Source organism: Lissotriton vulgaris, chromosome 1_1 (genome assembly GCF_964263255.1).
Source record: "Lissotriton vulgaris chromosome 1_1, aLisVul1.2, whole genome shotgun sequence".
NCBI lineage: Eukaryota > Metazoa > Chordata > Amphibia > Caudata > Salamandridae > Lissotriton > Lissotriton vulgaris.
Window position 1 is genome coordinate 47514631 of NC_141685.1, and position 21589 is coordinate 47536219.

Below are 21589 nucleotides of genomic sequence, written 5' to 3' on the forward strand. Positions count from 1 at the left end.
TGCTCGAGAGAATTAAGGTTATTGAGGAAAAACCATCTCGGCTATGCGATCAGGGGAATAGTGTGCCAGGTAGAATTAGGGGACCGGAGGAGGGAGAGCAGAAGCCTCATCAGACTCAAAGCCCACAACTAGTTATGAGGGTCAAGGAGGGGGGCACAGCGAAGGCGGGCGATTGGGCAAAGACAGTGAGGGCACCAACAAGGGTGCCTTGGCGGGTAAAACGAACGAGACTACCCTAAGCATAAACAGAATGGGGCCACCTAATACGGTTTGTCCTGACACAGCCCAGAGGGGCTCGGAGGGAAGAAGGGCAATAGTCAGTGATGAGGAGTTAACAATAGCGGACGCTGTGCAGAGCACTAGGGGTTTACCGACATTGGATCTCCCCCCAGCCTCAAGCCCCTACACAGTGGTCCTTGTAGGGGTTCCTACTAACGGGGATGAGAGGGAGGAATCCCCGCGCACTCTAATTAACAAGACAGCACATTGGCTAGTCAAAAACACGGGTTTCAATATCACACAACACAGACATATTCTGATGGCAAGGAGGGGGGCTTGGATCGGAAGTAGCAGAAAGAGCTTTGCGGGTGATTGTGTGATTTTGAATTTCAGACATCCAGAGTTAGTCAATGAGCAGATGACGCAGTACTCTTGGCCCGCACTGCGCGTGGACTGCAGCGCCTCATAGATGGCTTTGTCCATTTTATGGATAGCTTAGATTTGTCACCGAACCTCACCAAATCATATGTTATGGAGGTAGGGAAGGACCATCCAGCAAAACTAAGTATACAATAGGCACCCAGGGACTGGAAAAGGTCAAGTCATTTTCATATCTGGGGATCATGTTCGACCGTCGCCTTAGTTTTAAAGCCCTTGTGGAGGAGAAATGCAATAAACTAATTAACTCAACAGGGGCAACTATGAATTTTGCAAAGAGGCGAGGCCGATGGGCTCAGGAACAAATCCTGAACTTCTACAGTTCTGTAAGCTGTGCCAAAGTTTTATATGGGAGTGAGGTCTGGGGCTTTATAGACCCGCTTAAGTTACAAATAGAAGAAAACAAATATTTGAGGCGGGTACTGAAAGTCCCACAAAACATTTCCTCCTACGTGTTTCATGAGGAACTTAGTATAACCCATCTGTGCGATAGGCTGCAATGGAAGCCCCTCGCATGCTGGATTTAGGTGTGGACAAACCCAAAGGCGGCGTTAAGTCAACAAATAAAATCAGACTGCATTGCACGGGAACGGGGTTACAATATTCCTTGGATTAGACACATCAAGGAAAACCTGTTAGCCATGGGTTGTGTTGAATATTTTACCCACCCGACCAAATTGCTATCTAAGGATAAGGGCTGTATTCAGTCAGAATTTTTAAACAGAGCCAAGTCAAATAGGGAAGCAAGAGAGCTGACTAAGCCATCAGTAAGTACTCATCAGTTAACAAAGTCGTGCCTGGGCGTGGAACCTTATTTGGGTCTTATTTACAATCCTCAAGACAGATTTCTCATGACCCGTTTCAGGCTAGATTTGTTACACCATACTTTGGCGGTTCCAGCAGGGTATACAAAGCATTTGGAGAGTAAGGGCTCCTGTGGCTGCGACCAACGGTCTCCACAGGATACGCTCCATTTGGTCCTACTATGCCCATTTTACGCTTACCCTAGGCGACTATTTTTAAAAGGTATTTTAAGGAAGGCCAAGTTCAAACAAGTTAAGGTGGTCCTACTGTTTCTGAAATTGTCAGTAGAACCTTTAACGCTTTTCTGTGTAGTAAATTTTCTAAGATTAGCGATGAAACTCAGAACCAGTAGATGGTCCTGTGTGTTCAATATTTGCTCTGATTTGCACTATACTATGGATGAAACATTTTAACCGGGTACCTCATTGTCATTTCTATAAGATGATCCCCGTGCTGAATCATTTATATTTTATGTATTGTTGTTAAACAGGTTTTTAGTATGGTTTTTATAATGTATGAGATATTGTTTTTTAACACTGTACTTTTATGGTATTGCTTTATGCCGAATAAAGTATATTTTGAATTGACTTGATTGTGTTTTATTTTAACAAATGTACATAGCAGATATTGGTGCTTGCTTGTTTCACAAAAATGATCGGATACCTGCCTCGGAGCGCACTTCTTACAGACGAGTATGGGGTTATCATGTTGCTGCTACAAGCTCCTTACCTGTGTGAGTTATCGGGAACGATGCAGGGGCAGACCCAAACCAGCCACATATGGAGATCAATGACAAATACTGAAGAATTAACTGAGCTTCCAAGCTGATGACCATTACTTAATTGACCTTGAAAATAAAAGACACGTTTTTAGTATCCTGGTGACTCATGACCATAAAAAACAAAGGTTATAAATTCAATATTGTGTCAAATACTTAAAAAACTGGAACTGGATGTGCTGAATCGGAAGTTGTCCCAGGTCATGCGTGACACCTTCCACGAATATTGCTTATGGGACTTGTAGTTTTGTTTTCTCATTAAAACGATGGGCTCTAAAGTCCCAGTGTTCTAAGCGATGTTGGTCAAAATCAGAGGCCTGACGGAGGATGAAGCATGACATGGCTCTGCTTAGCAGTGAGATATATGACAGTTCCCCAGCCCTTCCATTCTTTGACAGACAGAGGCTCGTTCGCCATTCATATTTTTTTGCAATGACAAAGAACTTTTATTGTAGCTTCTGTCAACTGAAGAGATAAAACCCCTGGGCATGTTTAATAAACTACTGACAAACATGAACAATCAAGAACATGAGTTTCTGGAAAACTATCAAGCACCCAATCAGGATCAGCCACCCTTCACACCCAGGAATTCTTGAGGCTTGGCTTTGGAGAGGATGAATTGCACGTGGTATAAGCAGTGGCGGTTGGTACATAGGGGTGAATGGGGCGTTGCCCACTAGCCTTGGGAGTCGGGACGGGGAGGAAGACAAGAGAGACACGTACCACACGCACGCAATGCAGCAGCGTCAAATCAATGAACTGCTCACTGCCCCGTGTGTCACAAATTAAATTCAGTCAGTCTGAATCTGACTGTTTTGGTTTTTTTCGTCAAGGGACGGACGATGACGAGGGCACAGCAGGTCAGAGACCTCCTGCGCATGTGCTGGCCGGGCGAGGAATATTGCTCGCCCTGTAAACATATGCGGAAAGAGTGATGTCACCATGAAGGGACTGGCGTAATAAAGGCAAAAAAGGCCTGGTTTCAAATGGGTACAAAAGGGGGTGGTGATAGACGGAGCATCTGAACCAATCAAACAGTCACACCCAGTCAACAGATCTGGATTTAATCCATCACTTTTCTTTAGCACACTCTGCCACCCCAGTTCAGACATGGCCATATGCAAATCAGTCTGACCCTGTGCCTTATGGGAACAGTCCAGCCCGAACTGCTAAGCCATGCCTTCCCTGGACTGGAAAAAAGCTTCCTAGGACCGGTTTCTGGCATTTCAGCTGAACAAAGCGGTCCATCACCACCCCCTTTTGTACCGCTTTGTTCGCCATAAGTTGGCAGGGTATGCTCGGACGTGAGTCCCTTGCTCACTTTGCCACTGGATTCGAGCAAGCCTGGCTGAAGACGGCTGAAATGCCAGAAACCGGTCCTAGGAAGCTTGTATCTGGAGCGGAGACACACCGCGAGTAGCAGGTTAACAGCAGCAGCATGTGCGCACTTCTCTTCTGCTGCATTGTTTTCCTGCCCCGAGGAAAGGAATGGCTTACTTCATTTAACTACAGTAGATGCGGCTTCATTTTGCATACATTATGCCACTTGATTGGTAAAAGAAATAAATGAAATACCGCTATTCCAAATATTGGCAGGCGTAGCTGTGACGTTAAATGGGAGCTGGGTTGATGTGTGTGACTGTTTTTGTATCAAATGCTAACAATGGGGAGAGCAAGGGATCGTGTTCACTGAGAGTACTCCTGTTCCCCTGTGGAAGGACTAGATAAACAAAGAGAGGAGTACCATCAATGGAAGGTCAAAAGAGAGATTCCTAATGTGGTGGTAGACTGACAAAAGGAAGGAATTTATCCTTTTGTTAAAAACCCCTCACTCACCAGTCTAGTGGTGACATGCTTCATCATCGGGGTCCACCCTGGTGGCCTAGCGTCACCAGGGTGTGCTACAACACCTGAATTACAGTGGAGCAGGTTGTGAATGTAAGTGCAGAAAAACAGTGTGTTAAAAATTGTCCTGGTTTAGCTTAGTGGGAAGATACATTTTATTTACAAGTAACTGGACAATGTTAAAAAGGTGGGGCGAGATACTGTGAGGGTATATTAAGACCAAGAGTATCTCTTCTATGTGTGTTGGTCTACATGTTTCAACCGTGATTTGGATATACCAGGTTTTCATCAGGACCGGTTAAACAGGGAACTGGACGGTCTGTGCCCCATAAAAGGCACACCCTATCCTCGTTCTCTGTGACTAAAAATAGCAAAAATTCGCTAAATGGTACAAAAAAGAAGACTCTAGCCACAATGGGCGAGTCCAAAATAATAAAAGACCTGTGGGAAGCAAGAAGAAAACAGACATCAATCAGACGTGAACTGTGTTAAATGCCTGTTACGCAGTGCAGTGTTGTGTCTTTGGTATCTTCAGGCTTACTACCACTCATTAGAAAAAATCATGTGAATTTCAAAGTGAAGTTATCACAATGTGACAAGACCCGGTGTGGGCTGGTTGTCAAGATGGAGCATGCATACATATCAAGAGGTGCGTGCTGAGCGGCAGCGTGATTGTTGCCGTTCGTTATATTTATTCAGGCTTACGTCCTGGTCATATCATTAAGGTGTCGTGGTATCACAATCTCGCCATTCATTTATGGTGGTCGCGAATCAGGATTAAGTGTGTGAATTATCTGTGGCAATACACTCGACACACTCGGACTTACTTGACATATAACATAGACATATACATACACATATTGGTTGTAAGTGCAAGGCTTACTACTATTCTGGAGTCTTATATCATCGGAGGGCGGGAGGGGGTATCCCCACTACTCAACAGGGGAGTATTTGTCATGGCACCGCCGCGTTGTGCGGTAAATGAAAGTGGATAGTTTTCTGTCTCAGTTCCTGTGAAGGGAAGCATTTCTACTTACAGTTCCTTCGTGGTGGAAATGCCGATTACCTATGCTTGTCCTCCGCTGCCCTGCTATGAAGCCGTCCTGTCTCGTGTGGGACTAAGTAACGGCTACGCTTCCGGGTTGGGCGGGGACGGCCGTTGATCACGTGGTGGTTGCTGCAGCAACTCGTGAGCGTCTCTACTCTACGGAGGCCGTAAGTTGTCAAAAGTGTCTATAGGTTGCAGGCAACTTGTGACGTTGCTAGCGATGTTTGACAGAGCAGAGATGAGTTAATCATTTAAACTAAGGGTCGTGATGGTCTATTTCGCATGAGCGATCCCATTAAATTCCGAAATTTGCACAATCCAATTTGATGTGACCCGTTGGCTGTAACGAGTACTCTAGATGTGGGCGTGTACCTTGGTTGGTAGTGTTTTTTGTACTTGGGCTTGATAGGATTAAGTAAGCCAGTCAAGTCAAGTCAAGTCAAGAGATTTATATAGCGCGCTACATACCCGGAGGGTCTCAAGGCGCTTGAAGGAGGGTGGGGAGTTATTTGTCGAATATCCAAGTTTTAAGTTGCTTTCTGAAGGCTAGATGGTTCTGAGTGAGCCGAAGGTGAGTGGGGAGTGAGTTCCAGGTTTTAGCTGCGAGGTAGGAAAAGGATCTACCTCCTATGGTGGTTTTATAGATGCGAGGTACGGTAGCAAGGGCTTGGTTGGAGGATCGTAGCTGACGGGGGGTGTAGAAGGAAAGACGTGTGTTGAGGCATTCGGGTCCAATTTCATAAAGTGCTTTGTGTGCGTGGGTTAGGAGTCGGAAAGTGATCCTCTTATTGACAGGGAGCCAGTGGAGGTTTTTCAGGTGACAAGAGATGTGGTCTTTACGCGGGATGTCTAGAATGAGTCTGGCTGATGCGTTCTGGATGCGTTGGAGTTTATTCTGGAGTTTTGCGGTGATACCGGCATATAGGGTGTTTCCGTAGTCCAGGCGGCTTGTAACCAGTGCACGAGTGACCGTTTTTCTGGGTTCGGTGGGGATCCAGCGAAATGTTTTTTTGAGCATGCGGAGAATGTTGAAGCAAGATGATGAAACAGCGTTGACTTGTCTGTTCATAGAGAGTGAGGAGTCCAGGATGACGCCCAGGTTCCGTGCGTGGTCCGTCGGGATGGGTGCTTTTCCAAGGGCCTCTGGCCACCAAGAATCGTCCCAGGCGGAGGGAGAGGTGCCTAAGATAAGGACTTCTGTTTTGTCTGAGTTCAGTTTCAGACGGCTGTGCTTCATCCACTCGGCTACTTCTTTCATTCCTTCATGTAGGTTAGTTTTGGCAGTGTTAGGGTCTTTGGTGAGTGAAAGGATCAGTTGAATGTCATCCGCGTAGGAGATGATGTTGAGGTTGTGTTGGCGTGCGATGGCTGCAAGGGGGCTCATGTATACGTTGAAGAGGGTGGGACTGAGTGAAGACCCTTGGGGTACGCCGCAGATGACTTCAGTGGCCTCTGAGTTGAATGGTGGGAGACGGACTCTCTGGGTTCTTCCGGTGAGGAACGAGGTGATCCATTCCAGTGCTTTTCCTTGGATTCCGATGTTTCTGAGGCGTTGTAGAAGGGTGCTATGGCAGACTGTGTCGAAGGCTGCGGAGAGGTCGAGGAGGATGAGGGCGACTGTGTCTCCATTGTCCAGGAGAGTTCGAATGTCGTCTGTTGCTGCGATGAGGGCGGTCTCCGTGCTGTGTTTGGCTCGGAAGCCGGACTGTGAGGAGTCGAGGGATTTGTTGGTTTCGAGGAAGGCGGCGAGCTGGTTGTTGACAGCTTTCTCGATGACTTTGGCTGGGAATGGAAGGAGCGAGATGGGGCGGTAGTTTTTTGAGTTCAGTGGGGTCCGCTGTGGGTTTTTTCAGAAGGGCGCTAAGTTCTGCGTGTTTCCAGCTTTCCGGGAAGGTGGCGGAGTTGAGGGAGCAGTTGATGACGTCTCGAAGGTGCAGTGCTATGATGGAGTCTGCTTTGTTGAAGATGTGGTGAGGGCATGGGTCTGTGGGGGATCCTGAGTGGATGGAGTTCATTAGGCGGATGGTGTCCTCAGTGGAGATTGGGTTCCAGTCATTAATGATATTCAAGGGGGGTGAGGGTTCTGCAGAAGGTTGGGTGGGTTGGTCTCCGGGTCGGTTATCGAAGCTGTTGTGGATGTCAGCGATTTTGTCGTGGAAGAACGAAGCTAGGGAGTCGCAGAGGGCTTGAGAAGGGGTGATGTCATTGGAGTTGGCTGAGGGGTTGGTAAATTCTTTGACGATGTTGAATAATTCCTTGCTGTTGTGGGCGTTGTTGTCTAGTCGGTCTTTGAATGCAGCTTTCTTGGCAGATCGGATTAGTTGGTGGTGTATGCGGGTGGCGTTTTTGAAGGCGTCCCTGGTGCTGGTGTTTGGGTCTTTTTTCCAGGCCTTTTCGAGGGAGCGACAGAGTTTCTTGGATTTCTTCAGATCATCGTTGGACCAGGATGCGTTTTTGCTGCCTATTTTGATTTGACGTTTTTTCAGCGGTGCTAGGATGTCTGCGCTGTTGGATAGCCATTGGGAGAGGTTAATGGCTGCTTGGTCGGGGTTTGAGGAGTGGGCAGGGGGGTTTTGGAGAAGCGATGAGGAGATCTGGTCGATGGTGATTTTGTTCCAGTTTCTTCGCATAGTAGGTTGAAGATGGTTGTGAGTTGTGTTTTTTTTGTAGATAAAGTGCACGCAGCTGTGGTCCGTCCAATGGAGAGTAGTGGTGTGACTGAAGGAGACATGTTTGCTGGAGGTGAAGATAGGGTCGAGTGTGTGCCCAGCGATGTGGGTGGGCGTAGTGACAAGTTGTTTGAGTCCGAGGTTGGCGAGATTGTCCATAAGGGAGGTGGCATTGCTGTCATTGCTCTTTTCTAGGTGAAAGTTGAGGTCTCCCAGCAGAATGTATTCCTCGGAAGGGAGGGCGTGTGGGGTGATAAAGTCAGTGATAACGTCGCTGAATTGTGCACGGGGTCCTGGAGGTCGGTAGAGGAGTGTGCCTCTGAGTGTGGTTTTGGGGTCGGTGTGGATCTGGAAGTGAAGGTGTTTGGCGCTGGTAAGGTTGACGTCTGAGCTTGTTGAGATGCGGATGGAGTTCTTATGGACGATAGCGATGCCTCCTCCTGTTTGGTCGGTGCTGTCCTTACGGATGATCTTGTATCCTTCCGGGATGGCAATGGTGATGTCTGGAGCTGATGAGGTGTTCATCCATGTTTCTGTTAGGAAGGCAACGTCGGGAGAAATGGTGTCTAGTAGGTTCCAGAGGTCGATGGCGTGTTTGTGGACTGAGCGGGTGTTGAGTAGGATGCATTTTAGGTGGTTGGAGTCAGATCTCGGATGTGAGATCGTGGATGAGGAGTTTTTGTTGGTGCCGTCGAACTTGCAGGAGTAGCAAGTGAAGGGTCCATGGGTGTGTCCAGGAGCGGCTTGGGCGCAATTGGAGAGTCGGCCGGGGTTAAGGGCTAGGAGGGTGGTGGCATCGTATGTAATGCGGGAGGGGTGGGAGGGACGGGGGCCAGGGGGACAGGCGCTGGGCGCAGTCCAGGCGCGGACGGGCGCAGACGGGCCCACCCCCGGCGCACCCTCGGCGCGGACGCTGCGCGTAGGACCATCTGACATAAATGGACAGTGGAGGGGGCGGAGCGTGGGAGGGGCAGCAGGGAGGCGGTAGTGTGGATGAGGGGCGGGCCAGGGGATAACAACAACAAAATGGAGGGTCAAAGGGGAAAGGCAGACAGGGGCAGCAGAAACCCTAATGCGCCGAGAGAGAAATGCAATGCTACCAAATGCACAGACCCAAACAAGAATGATCGAGTGAGCAGTAGAGACAAATGCACACACACAGGCAAATATTATCCCAACAGCCTGAGCGAGGTCGCGCTAAATTATGCAAAAAGTTACAGTGGCGCTATGCGTGTAAGGCGCTATAATACAGGTTACAACAGTGCTGTAAAAAACGCGCAGAAACCGATACCAGGGAGCGTTTCAGCAGATGATGAGGAGGAGCGTGGTGGAGCGACCGTACTGAAGCTAGTCCAGGTGGTCACAGTTTGGCCGGGGGAGAGGAAGGCTCGGTAAACGTGGGTGGGAGGGGCAGCAGGGAGGCGGTAGTGTGGATAAGGGGCGGGCCAGGGGATAACAACAACAAAATGGAGGGTCAAAGGGGAAAGGCAGACAGGGGCAGCAGAAACCCTAATGCGTCGAGAGAGAAATGCAATCCTACCAAAAGCCACCGAATCTAGGAAAAGGCTCATGAGGGTTTTTTTGGCAGACAGGATAACTGGACCATTTCGCAATCGATAGTGGCATAGTAATTTAGCTCCAAGTTAGATAGCCAAGATATGATTTGGGGCAGATTCATAAGGTTGGGTTGTATATAGGGGATCCCTATTGGCTATGGGTTTCTTCACACGTATCTTGGTGATATTCATGAAGGTCCATAGGTACTCATTTCAGAACAGTGGCCCAAGGAACAGTGTCATTTAATCCCATCTTATGTGTGGAAAGTCTATAAATCCATCTTTGTTCCTTTTCAAAAAGACGGTTTTGCGAGTTTGGGCCTGGTTGTACCTGTTCACTGACTGTCCACTTCATGTCATTTGGAGTATGATGTGCTGTCAAAAAATGATCCGTGAGTTTGGTGATATTCTTTTTGCAAAGTATTGTGCTCCGATGTTCGCTTATTCATTGTTTCACTTTTCGCGTTGTCATACCTATGTAAGGTTTTCCACATGCACACTTGATCATATACACCACGTTGGTACTATTACAGTTGGTGTGTGCCCTTTGTTCCCAGATTTTTCCTTGCTCAAGGTTTAGGGTTTTGGTGTACTCTGTGAGATGGCATACGGTGCAGTCACCACATTTTGAGTGTCCTGTCACCGGGGGGAGCCCCCATACTTGTGTTATGGTGGGGTTTATGTTGCTAGTTGTTACTTTAGGTCTGGTGTTAACCAGGCTGTCTTTTAAGCTCCGTCCTTTTTTGTATGAGAAGAGGGGTTTGTCCCACGAAGTTGCCTGTGTTAAGTATCGACCAGTTTTTGTTGATGCTTTTGGTCACTTGATTGGATAATAGGTTATAGATGGTAACGCAAGTTAGTGGTGTCTCTCCGGGTTCATTTGTTTTATCTTCCAGTAGAGCGTCTCTGGGTTGAATTCTCCCTCTCTTCTGACATTTGTTTACAATCTTCGTTGGATAGCCTCGCTGCTTCAATTTTTTTGTGAGGTCCTCTGCTTGGTTCTTATAGTCTGCCAGTTCACTGCAGGTTCTTCGAACACAGAGGTATTGTCCGTAGGGAAGGTTTTCCCTGAGTGGGAGGGGATGGAAACTCTCATATCTCAAGAGGTTATTTTTTGCTGTGGGCTTAAAGTGGGTTCTTGTTGTCAGATGCTCCTCTTCCCTAATGATCTCAATGTCCAAAAAGTCAATTTTGTCCTTGTTATGACAGTGTGTGAACCGTAGGTGTGGGTCACGTGTGTTTATCCATGTTATGAACTCAGCAAGTATTTCTGGTGGTCCCTGCCAGATTGCTAGGACATCATCAATATACCTGCGCCAAAACTTTATGTGAGTAGCATAAGGATTGTTGGCTGATAAGATATGTTTTTTCTCAAAATCATAAACGTATAGTCCAGCTACACTGGGGGCAAAAACACTCCCCATGGAAGTGCCTCCTATTTGTAGGAATAATGATCCTTCATACTCGAAGAAGTTTCTTTTCAGCGCAAGTGTGGCACATTCTAGTATGAATTTCCTTGGTGTTTTGTGTTCCCACACGGCTTCCTCCAAAGTTGTTTTAAGTACTGTAATGGTGGCATCTTGTGGTATGCTCGTATAGAGACTCTCTAGGCCAAAGCTTACAAAGATGGTATCTGTCTCCATTTTGATTTCTTTTAAAAGAACAAGGAGGCTTTTTGTATCCTTCAGGTATGTTGGAGTGCCTTGCACTATTGTTTTCAGGAAGAAATCACAGAACCTGGATAGTGGTTCCAGTAGCGAGCCTATCCCCGAGACTATTGGTCTGCCAGGGGGGGGGGATTTTTGCCTTTATGCATCTTGGGCACTATATAGAAGTATGGGTTTTTGCCTTCCTTTTTGCTTAGGTAATCAGCTTCCTGTTTCGATATCTTGCCAGCAGCCTCAGCTGTCTCCACGAGTTGTATGATTCCAATTCTCAAATCTTCAGTGGGATCGGATAGGAGAAGTTGGTAGTTCCTGATGTCTCCTAGTAGTCTTCTACATTCAGTATTGTAATTAACCTTGTCCATTATTACAAGACCTCCGCCCTTGTCCACAGGTTTGATTATGATGGTGCTGTCTGATTTGAGATCCGCTATGGCATTGTTTTCTGCTCTACTATTGTTCTGGTATTGTTTGGTAACTGTCATTGATTCAATCTCGTTGAACACCGCTTGCTCGAAAGTGTTGATTTCGACAGGGATAGTATGAGGTGGTGGTACAAATGTGGACTTAATTCTAAGTCCGGTTTCGTTGGTGATTTCATCGGATTGGTCAGTGTCATGTTTTTCAAAAAATGCCTTCAATTTGAGTTTCCTAAAGAAGGATGCCAGTTTGCAGTGTAATTTGAATTTGTCCAGATTTGCTGTGGGCACGAAGCCTAGTCCTTTGTTGAGAACCTTGGTTTCTGTCTCAGTGAGGGTTCTAGACGATAGGTTGGTTACTAGCTCTTCGCATTGCTTGGACCCGCTTTGCTCTGTCCAGCTTTGCTCCTGGTGTAGCTGCCCACTGGCTCTTCCTCCTCCCATTGGACACTGTTCCCCTGTTTTTTTCGTCCTCTTCCGCGCCTGCCTCTGTTGGGAAAAGGAGGGCGAAATTGGTTCTGTGGGAAAGGATATTGTTGGAATGGTGGTTGCCATCCATACATTGGGAATTGTTGAGGTGGTTGGAACGGATGTTGAAAAGCCTGACTCAAACCTGACAGACCTCCTGAGGCGGAAGCCGGGAGTGGAAACTGCCGATTTTTAAAATTTGTATACTGTGAATTACTTGCTTTTTAAAACGCACTTTCCCTTGCCCCCTCCCTCACGACTTCAGGGCTTTGCACTTGCCTGTAGAGATGCCGTGCAGCCGATATAAACGCTGCCGCGGGCCAAACACTTTAGCTAATTTTGCCGCCATTACCGCTCGATCGCGGAGGCCACGCCCCCCTCGATGCCACGCCCCCCGCATCAGCATTTAAGCGCTGAATACAAGCGCCTGACTCAAACCTGACAGACCTCCTGAGGTGGAAGCCGGGAGTGGAAACTGCCGATTTTTTTATTTTGTATACTGTGAATTACTTGCTTTTTAAAACGCACTTTCCCTTGCCCCCTCAATCACGACTTCAGGGCTTTGCACTTGCCTGTAGAGACGCCGCGCAGCCGATATAAACGCTGCCGCGGGCCAAACACTTTAGCTAATTTTGCCGCCATTACCGCTCGATTGCGGAGGCCATGCCCCCCTCGAGGCCACGCCCCCCCGCATCAGCATTTAAGCGCTGAATACAAGTGCCTGACTCAAGCCTGACAGACCTCCTGAGGCGGAAGCCGGGAGTGGAAACTGCCGATTTTTAAAATTTGTATACTGTGAATTACTTGCTTTTTAAAACGCACTTTCCCTTGCCCCCTCCCTCACGACTTCAGGGCTTTGCACTTGCCAGTAGAGACGCCGCGCAGCCGATATAAACGCTGCCGCGGACCAAACACTTTAGCTAATTTTGCCGCCATTACCGCTCGATCGCGGAGGCCACGCCCCCTCGAGGCCACGCCCCCCCGCTTGACGCTAATTACAGCCCTATAAAAAATGTGCTTTCCTAGGAAGCACAGCGGACGAGCGCAGCGGGCGCGACGTTTGCGCGCCGAAGGCGCGCCTAAGGCAAGCCCGTCTGCGCCCGTCCGCGCCAAGGTAGGGCCTTGGGCCCCTCACGCTGCCGGTTATGACCCTTTTCACCAGGAGCAGCTTCCGTCTGGGCCTCCCTATTCCAGAGAGGAGCTCATCCTAATAGGTAAGCAATTTGCCGACAAAGGAACACTGTCTTTATCATCCTCCTCCCTCCCCAGGGCTGACAAAACTCTTATTAAAAAATCTAAAGTCGAGTACTACGCCTCCCTGATCTGTAACACCACTAATAATTCCAGGAGCATCTTTAGCATTCTAAATAGCGTTACTAATCCGGAGTCTTGTAATAATGTGATCGTCCCATCCCAAGACCTCTGTGACAATCTGGCCCTATTCTTCAAGGAGAAAATTGAACTTATCCTTAAAGATCTGGATACTCCTCTGACTGCTACTCTGGAGAATCAAGTGCCTAACTTAGCTCTGCCTCCAGAAGAATTCCTCTGCAGGTGGCCACCGCTTACTCTTGAACTCTTCACTAAGGTAGCTAGAGGGATCGTGTCTGGGTCTCCACTGGACCCAGTACCCCCTAAAATCTGGAAAGAATTCGAAGCAGAACTCTTCCCCCCGCTCCATCTTATTTGTCAGCAATCCCTGCTGACTGGCACGGTCCCTGCGTACTGGAAACGAGCCCTAGTCTCTCCTTTGCTGAAAAATCACTCCCTGGACCCGGACTGCTCAAAGAGTTACAGGCCAATCTCACTGTTGCCGTTCCCTGCCAAGATAGTGGAACAAGTGATCAGTAACACCCTGTCCAACCACCTTGAACACCATTTACTACTGGATGGGGACCAATTCGGTTTCCGGCCTGCCCACGGTACTGAAACAGCCCTTATTATCGCCATGAACGAACTTCAAAGGCGAGCAGACAGAAGTCAGGCATCATTTTTGATACTGCTCGATATGTCTGCCGCCTTTGACACAGTGAATCACAAGATCTTACTGAGACGCCTATGGGAGGCAGGAGTGAGGGATACGGCACTGCACTGGTTCCACTCTTTTTTGCTGGACAGGCAGCAAGCAGTATCTTTACCTCCTTTCCAATCTGTTTTTTCTCCGGTGACGCACGGAGTCCCACAGGGCTCAGACATCAGCCCAATACTTTTTAATATCTACCTCAGGCCACTGATTCTCCTGATCAAAATCTTCGGTATCAAAACCATTAACTACGCCGATGACACGCAGATGATCCTCTCCCTGGAAGGAGAGGATTCTATCTCCATAGAGATCCTACACAATTGTTTGCGGGAGACTTCAATGTGGCTGAAGAATAATTCACTCCAATTCAATGCAGGGAAAACCGAAGTACTGTTTAACAGTGGCTCAAGGATCCCCCGCCTGTTCCCTAGCAACTTTTGGCCCCCGGAGACAGCGGCCAATGTACAGCCTGCAGACTCTGTCCGCAACTTAGGGGTCATGCTTGACCACAAGCTCAGCTTGGAGACCCATGTTCAGAAAACCTCTGCCTGTTGCTACGCCATTCTGCGCTCTTTAAGAAAGGTTCTGCCCCTCCTACCAACCCAGGCTCGCGCCCAAGCAGTGAGATGTACAATCCTAAGCAGGCTGGACTACTGCAATGCCCTCCTGCTCGGGGCCCCGGAGTTCCTATTGGATAGGCTCCAAAGAGTTCAATCTGCGGCTGCAAAACTGGCCTTGGGGCTCCCGAGGCGCTTCCATGGACCATTTGCCTTGGCACAATTGCATTGGCTCCCTCTTAGACAGAGAGTGCAGTTTAAGGCTCTCTGTATTGTCTTTAGGGCCCTCCACGGTTGTGGCCCAGCTCCCTTACAAGCAAAATTTGTGTGGTACGCCCCAACCAGACAACTCCGCTCCTCTGATGCCAAATTGGTAGTCATCCCCAGATTCAAGAAGGTTAGATCTGGGGGTAGATCTTTTGAGGTTACGGCCGCCAGACTCTGGAACTCCCTCCCCACGGAAATCAGACAGATCGACGAACTCCTTCCTTTTAGAAAGAGGGTTAAAACGTGGCTCTTCCCGGGCTAACCCATGTCCTTTTCAGCTCCACCTCCCAACCTTCCTCAGACTCTGTCAGCGCCAGGATGCCTGCAATGGCGACAGTTTGCGCTTTACAAATTCTTAAAATAAATAAAATAAATAAAAGGGGCCTGGTGTATTGTGGCCATTGGTAGTGTCCCCTGTATCCTCCTCTTTGTCTCTGTCTTGGGGTTCCGTTCCCAGAATCCCCACTGCTATTGGAGGTGTTAGAAGTATTGCTTGAGGCATCTGAGTCATCACAGTATCTCGCCCCACTTTTTTAACATTGTCCAGTTACTTGTAAATAAAATCTATCTTCCCACTAAATTAAACCAGGACAATTTTTAACACACTGTTTTTCTGCACTTACATTCACAACCTGCTCCACTGTAATTCAGGTGTTGTAGCACACCCTGGTGACGCTAGGCCACCAGGGTGGACCCCGATGATGAAGCATGTCACCACTAGGTTGGTGAGTGAGGGGTTTTTAACAAAAGGATAAATTCCTTCCTTTTGTCAGTCTACCACCACATTAGGAATCTCTCCTTTGACCTTCCATTGATGGTATTTTGAGGGGGGGGTTTCGCACTCCGACTCACCCACCAGCAGGTGTGCCCCAGGAGCATCATGGTAGATGCAGTCTCTTAATAGCGTGTGCGCTATTGCGATGAAAGTGTGTCGTAGCAAGGTTGCAGCACCAACTCTGTTTTGGTGTTTCGGAATTCTTGTTCCTCGTCAGCAGAGTGTAGGTTTTTCGGGGTTAGCTGTGCAGGCTGCCAAGTGTTCTCAGGTATGTAGCACTCTGGCGCGGGTGCGAGATCCGAGCTCGTCAGCTCTAGCTCGAGGGAGCCAATCAACTTTGAGGGGGGGGGGGTTTCGCACTCCGACTCACCCACCAGCAGGTGTGCCCCAGGAGCATCATGGTAGATGCAGTCTCTTAATAGCGTGTGCGCTATTACGATGAAAGTGTGTCGTAGCAAGGTTGCAGCCCCAACTCTGGTGGGTGAGTCGGAGTGCGAACCCCTCCTTCAAAGTTAATTGGCTCCCTCGAGCTAGAGCTGACGAGCTCGGATCTCGCACCCGCGCCTGAGAGGTACATACCTGAGAACACTTGGCAGCCTGCACAGCTAACCCCCGAAAAACCTACACTCTGCTGACGAGGAACAACAATTCCGAAACACCGGTGTCCAGAGTTGGTGCTGCAACCTTGCTATGACACACACTTCATCGAATTAGCGCACACGCTATCAAAGACTGCATCCACCATGATGCTCCTGGGGCACACCTGCTGGTGGGTGAGTCGGAGTGCGAACCCCTCCTTCATTCTTCCATTGATGGTACTCCTCTCTTTGTTTATCTAGTCCTTCCACAGGGGAACAGGAGTACTCTCTGTTCACTCTCAGTGAACACGATCCCTTGCTCTCCCCATTGTTAGCATATGTTCTGGCAGCGCACAGCTGTGAGAGTCCATACATAGTGCTATATCTGTTATACACATAGACATACAAGGCAACCATGGCAGAAAACCAAGGCCTATCCTATTCCACGGAGGAGATAGATTCTATCATGAGCAATCTAACAGTATTTTCAGACGCAAATATCAGTAACACCATCTCCAAACCTCAGACTGGGACAAACTGTCTGAAATGAAACGCAATCGCATAAGAACTATACTACATGGGACAATACTGAAAGAGTATGTAACGAACAATATGGCACCAAAGGGACTACTAGTTACCAATGCCCCTTGCATCTTCTTAGATGACCCTGAGTTCAGAAAAGATTGGGCCCTCATAGCATGGCATTGTACACACGACTGGGTCATGTTGATCCTCAAAACGGCATTACGCCTATCAGAGAAGATCCAGATAGAAATACAGGTCACTGAGTCACAAATCAAAGCCAGTATAACAGGATACAAAAAGATACTTGACGACCTCAACAAAGAAATCAATGAGTACAGGGATAACCTAACGCAACAAAAAGTAACCAAATTTCAAAAGGATCTTAAAAGATTCTCTTTTGCAAAGGCATACCCTTATTCAGACCTGGATTATAAAGCATCCACAACTCCCGATCCTGACTCAGATGCCTCAAGCAATACTTCTAACACCTCCAATAGCAGTGGGGGTTCTGGGAACGGGATCCCAAGACAGAGACAAAGAGGAGGATACAGGGGACACTACCAATGGCCACAATACAACCAGGCCCCTTTTCAACATCCGTTCCAACCACCTCAACAATTCCCAATGTATGGATGGCAACCACCATTCCATCAATATCCTTTCCCACAGAACCAATTTCGCCCTCCTTTTCCCAACAGAGGCAGGCGCGGAAGAGGACAAAAAAAACAGGGGAACAGTGTCTAATGGGAGGAGGAAGAGCCAGTGGGCAGCTACACCAGGAGCAAAGCTGGACAGAGCAAAGCAGGTCCAAGCAATGCGAAGAGCTAGTAACCAACCTATCGTCTAGAACCCTCACTGAGACAGAAACCAAGGTTCTCAACAAAGGACTAGGCTTCGTGCCCACAGCAAATCTGGACAAATTCAAATTACACTGCAAACTGGCATCCTTCTTTAGGAAACTCAAATTGAAGGCATTTTTTTAAAAACATGACACTGACCAATCCGATGAAATTACCAACGAAACCGGACTTAGAATTAAGTCCACATTTGTACCACCGCCTCATACTATCCCTGTCGAAATCAACACCTTCGAACAAGCGGTGTTCAACGAGATTGAATAAATGACAGTTACCAAACAATACCAGAACAATAGTAGAGCAGAAAACAATGCCATAGCGGATCTCAAATCAGACAGCACCATCATAATCAAACCTGTGGACAAGGGCGGAGGCCTTGTAATAATGGACAAGGTTAATTACAATACTGAATGTAGAAGACTACTAGGAGACATCAGGAACTAACAACTTCTCCTATCCGATCCCACTGAAGATTTGGGAATTGAAATCATACAACTCGTGGAGACAGCTGAGGCTGCTGGCAGGATATCGAAACAGGAAGCTGATTACCTAAGCAAAACGGAAGGCAAAATCCCATACTTCTATATAGTGCCCAAAATGCATAAAGGCAAAAATCCCCGCCCCCGGCAGACCAATAGTCTCGGGGATAGGCTCGCTACTGGAACCACAATGCAGGTTCTGTGATTTCTTCCTGAAAACAATAGTGCAAGGCACTCCAACATACCTGAAAGATACAAAAAGCCTCCTTGTTCTTTTGAAAGAAATCAAAATGGAGACAGATACCATCCTTGTAAGCTTTGACATAGAGAGTCTCTATACGAGCATACCACAAGATGCCACCATTACAGTACTTAAAACAACTTTGGAGGAAGCCGTGTGGGAACACAAAACACCAAGGAAATTCATACTAGAATGTGCCACACTTGCGCTGAAAAGAAACGTCTTCGAGTATGAAGGATCATTATTCCTACAAATAGGAGGCACTTCCATGGGGAGTGTTTTTGCCCCCAGTGTAGCAGGACTATATGTTTATGATTTTGAGAAAAAACATATCTTATCAGCCAACAATCCTTACGCTACTCACATTAAGTTTCGGCGCAGGTATATTGATGATGTCCTAGCAATATGGCAGGGACCACCAGAAATACTTGCTGAGTTCATAACATGGATAAACACACGTGACCCACACCTACGGTTCACACACTGTCATAACAAGGACAAAATCGTCTTTCTGGACATTGAGATCAGTAGGGAAGAGGAGCATCTGACAGCAAGAACCCACTTTAAGCCCACAGCAAAAAATAACCTCTTGAGATATGAGATTTTCCATCCCCGCCCACTCAGGGAAAACTTTCCCTACGGACAATACCTCCGTCTTCAGAGAAACTGCAGTGAACTAGCAGACTATAAGAACCAAGCAGAGGACCTCACAAAAAAATTGAAGCAGCGAGGCTATCCAACGAAGATTGTAAACAAATGTCAGAAGAGAGCGAGAAATCAACCCAGAGACGCTCTACTGGAAGATAAAACAAATGAACCCGGAGAGACACCACTAACTTGCGTTACCACCTATAACGCATTATCCAATCAAGTGACCAAAAGCATCATTAAAAACTGGTCGATACTTAACACAGGCAACTTCAAGTGGGACAAACCCCTCTTCTCATACAAAAAAGGACGGACCTTAAAAGACAGCCTGGTTAACACCAGACCCAAAGTAACAACTACCAACATAAACCCCACCATAACACAAGTATGGGGTCTCCCCCCGGTGACAGGACACTCAAAATGTGGTGACTGCACCGTATGCCATCTCACAGAGAACACCAAAACCCTAAACCTTGAGCAAGGAAAAATCTGGGAACAAAGGGCACACACCAACTGTAATAGTACTAACGTGGTGTATATGATCAAGTGTGTATGTGGAAAACCTTACATAGGTATGACAACGCGAAAAGTGAAACAACGAATAAGCGAACATCGGAGCACAATACGTTGCAAAAGGAATATCACCAAACTCACGGATCATTTTTTGACAGCACATCATACTCCAATCGCGAAACCGTCTTTTTGAAAAGGAACAAAGATGGATTTATAGACTTTTCACACATAAGACGGGATTAAATGACAATGTTCCTTGGGCCACTGTTCTGAAATGAGTACCTATGGACCTTCATGAATATCACTAAGATACGTATGAAGGAACCCATAGCCAATAGGGATCCCCTATAAACAACCCAACCTTATGAATCTGCCCCAAATCATATCTTGGCTATCTAACTTGGAGCTAAATTACTATGCCACTATCGATTGCGAAATGGTCCAGTTATCCTGTTTGCCAAAAAAAACCCTCATGAGCCTTTTCCTAGATTCAGTGGCTTACTTAATCCTATCAAGCCCAAGTACAAAAAACACTACCAACCAAGGTACACGCCCACATCTAGAGTACTCGTTACAGCTAACGGGTCACATTAAATTGGATTGTGCAAATTTCGGAATTTAATGGGATCGCTCAGGCGAAATAGACCATCGCGACCCTTAGTTTAAATGATTAACTCATCTCTGCTCTGTCAAGCATCGCTAGAAACGTCACAAGTTGCCTGCAACCTATAGACACTTTTGACAACTAACGGCCTCCGTAGAGTAAAGACGCTCATGAGTTCCTGCAGCAACCACCACGTGATCAACGGCCGTCCCCGCCCAACCCGGAAGCGTAGCCGTTACTTAGTCCCACACGAGACAGGACGGCTTCGTAGCAGGGCAGCGGAGGACAAGCATAGGTAATCGGCATTTCCACCACGAAGGAACTGTAAGTAGAAATGCTTCCCTTCACAGGAACTGAGACAGAAAACGATCCACTTTCATTTACCGCACAACGCGGCGGTGCCATGACAAATACTCCCCCGTTAACAACTCAACCCATGTTTTCACACAAATCGGTTGAGTAGTGGGGATACCCCCTCCCTCCCTCGGATGATATAAGACTCCAGAATAGTAGCAAGCCTTGCACTTACAACCAATATGTGTTTGTATATGTCTATGTTATATGTCAAGTAAGTCCGAGTGTGTCGAGTGTATTGCCACAGATAATTCACGTACTTTTAATCCTGATTCACGACCACCATAAATGAATGGCGAGATTGTGATACCACAACACCTTAATGATATGACCAGGACGTAAGCCTGAATAAATATAACGAACGGCAACAATCACGCTGCAGCTCAGCACGCACCTCTTGATATGTATGCGTGCTCCATCTTGACAACCAGCCCACAACGGGTCTTGTCACATTGTGATAACTTCACTTTGAAATTCACATGATTTTTACTAATGAGAGTGGTAGTAAGCCTGAAGATACCAAAGACACGACACTGCACTACGTAACAGGCATGTAACACAGTTCACGTCTGATTGATGTCTGTTTTCTTCTTTCTTCCCACAGGTCTTTTATTATTTTGGACTCACCCATTGTGGCTAGAGTCTTCTTTTTTGTACCATTTAGCAAATTTATGCTATTTTTGGTCACAGAGAACGAGGATAGGGTGTGCCTTTTAGGGGGCACAGACCGTCCAGTTCCCTGTTTAACCAGTTCTGATGAAAACCTGGTATATCCCAATCACGGTTGAAACATGTAGACCAACACACATATAAGAGATACTCTTGGCCTTAATATACCCTCACAGTATCTCGCCCCACTTTTTTAACATTGTCCAGTTACTTGTAAATAAAATGTATCTTCCCACTAAACTAAACCAGGACAATTTTTAACACACTGTTTTTCTGCACTTACATTCACAACCTGCTCCACTGTAATTCAGGTGTTGCAGCACACCCTGGTGACGCTAGGCCACCAGGGTGGACCCCGATGATGAAGCATGTCACCACTAGGCTGGTGAGTGAGGGGTTTTTAACAAAAGGATACATTCCTTTCTTTTGTCAGTCTACCACCACATTAGGAATCTCTCTTTTGACCTTCCATTGATGGTACTCCTCTCTTTGTTTTTGTATCAATACATCTGTCCCCCATTCCATGTTTGCATTGAGTAAAAGACAGCCTGTTTCTGTTTACCAAACTATGTACAAGCATTTGTAATGTAA

General features: G+C 47.2%; 1 long non-coding RNA gene across 1 annotated transcript in view; it reads right to left on the reverse strand.

Annotated features, from left to right (window-relative positions):
* The window catches only part of LOC147737162 (uncharacterized), a 78898-nt gene that overhangs the window by 56287 nt on the left and 1022 nt on the right, over window positions 1-21589 (reverse strand). The window contains exon 2 of the long non-coding RNA XR_015295538.1: window positions 2191-2308. This is a non-coding gene — a long non-coding RNA (uncharacterized LOC147737162). The remainder of the gene's footprint in view (window positions 1-2190; window positions 2309-21589) is intronic.